We start from the raw sequence: 2,500 nt of genomic DNA on the forward strand, positions 1-2,500 counted from the left end.
TACTAGTCCACGATTTTGCCTAATTTTTATTGGTTTCATATGCTTGTGTCACGACAGTTTCTTCTGAATATGAGTAAACTACCGCATTAAAAGAGATAATGAAGTCATACTATACTAACAGAGGTACCTAGTCGCACATGCCTCAACTTTTCATTAAATTGAAACTGATCAACATATATATATCTATAATATATATATATATATATATATATATATATATATATATAAATATATATATATATATAAATGAGTATATATATATATATATATATATATATATATATATATATATATATATATAATATATATATATATATATATATATATATATACATATATATATATATATATATATATATATATATATATATATATATTATATATATATATATATATATATATATATATATATATATATATATATATATATATATATATATATATATGTTGCTCAGTTCCAAGTTAATGAAAAGTTGAGAATATTGCTGAAAAGGATATCTCATCTAGCATAATATGACTTCATTCTTTCTTTTAATGCGGTAATTTACTCATATTCAGGATAAACTGTCATGACACATGGATATGAAACTAATACAAGTGAGGCAAAGACTTATAATCATTGGACTTATAATCATTAAGGAGTATATATATACATATAATATATATATATATATATATATATATATATATATATATATATATATATATATATATATATATATATATATATATATATATAATTTATATATATATATTTATATATATTTATATATATATATATATATATATATATATATATATATATATATATATATATATATATATATATATATATATATATATATATATATAAACGTCCTTTAATATCCAAATTCACTCTACCTCGGGAATAATATATTGTCATATGTTACCCGTAGGGGAATTTTTTTGTTGATAAGTTCGTCGTCTCGTAGGCTCGAACCACGGAAGACAAGAACTCAGGCCTACAGGATGCGGATTTTAGCCACACGGCCAACAAGTGAGGTATAAGTTAATACCGATTCACACCTACAAATCCCCGTCGAACTCAGGTATTTGTATTTAGAATCGATATCAACCCACCTCTGCCATGCTAACCATGTAGTGTGCTTGTCGCACGCAGCCATATTATGAATGAATTTTTATCACATCACCGTGATTCATATACAAGCATTAAGCTACAAACGTCCTTTAATATCCAAATTCACTCTACCTTGGGAATAATATATTTTCATATATGTTACCCGAAGGGGAATTTTTTTAGTTGATAGTAAATTCGTCGTCTCGTGGGCTCGAACCACGGAAGACAAGAACTCAGAACTACAGTGACGCGAATTTTAACCACACGGCCGACAAGTGAGGTATAAGTTGATACCGATTCACACCTACAAATCCCCGTCGAACTCAGGTATTTGTATTTAGAATCGATATCAACCCACCTCAGCCATGCTAACCATGTAGTGCGTTTGTCGCACGCAGCCATATTATGAATGAATTTTTATCACATCACCGTGATTCATATACAAGGATTAAGCTACAAAAGTTCTTTAATATCCAAATTCACTCTACCTCGGGAATTTGGATATTAAAGGACGTTTGTAACTTAATGCTTGTATATGAATCACGGTGATGTGATAAAAATTCATTCGTAATATGGCTGCGTGCGACAAACGCACTACATGGTTAGGATGGCAGAGGTGGGTTGATATCGATTCTAAAAACAAATACCTGAGTTCGACGGGGATTTGTAGGTGTGAATCGGTATCAACTTATACCTCACTTGTTGGCCGTGTGGTTAAAATTCGCGTCACTATAGTCCTGAGTTCTTGTCTTCCGTGGTTCGGAGCCCACGAGACGACGAACTTATTATCAACAAAAAATTCCCCTTCGGGTATTATATATGAAAATATATTATTCCCGAGGTAGAGTGAATTTGATATTAAGGACGTTTGTAACTTAATCTTGTATATGAATCACGGTGATATGATAAAATTCACATATATATATATATATATATATATATATATATATATATATATATATATATATATATATATATATATATATGCAGATGCGTTGTCTGATAATTATCAGACATGTCAGAATGTATAAATACTGTTTATTTTATGTGGAATGAAAAATACAAGCATATTTTTGTATTAATATAGTTTGTAAGCTTGTCAATTACTGCTTTGTTCGTGGTGTTGAATTACGCACATTCTGAATTTAAATTCTCCATAAAAGATACATAAGAGATCGACTGATATTTCATTTAAAGTTGGAGTCAACTCACTATATCATGGTCGAGGCAGGTATTTTCTACGTTAACCTTCCCCCTTTTATAGAAATATCCCCGACATTTTTTCCTTCACTTAAATTAGAAAATCTGACTTGCAAGAATAAGGTAAAGGCATATTCATTATATATATATATATATGTATATATATGTATATATATATATATATATATATATATATATATA

The 2,500-nt window shown here is 28.1% G+C and overlaps 1 long non-coding RNA gene across 1 annotated transcript in view; it reads right to left on the minus strand.

Annotated features, from left to right (window-relative positions):
* Positions 1–2,500, minus strand: part of LOC136842981 (uncharacterized) — a 495,876-nt gene that overhangs the window by 232,422 nt on the left and 260,954 nt on the right. The window lies entirely within an intron of this gene.

The sequence above is a fragment of the Macrobrachium rosenbergii genome, chromosome 10 (assembly GCF_040412425.1).
Source record: "Macrobrachium rosenbergii isolate ZJJX-2024 chromosome 10, ASM4041242v1, whole genome shotgun sequence".
NCBI lineage: Eukaryota > Metazoa > Arthropoda > Malacostraca > Decapoda > Palaemonidae > Macrobrachium > Macrobrachium rosenbergii.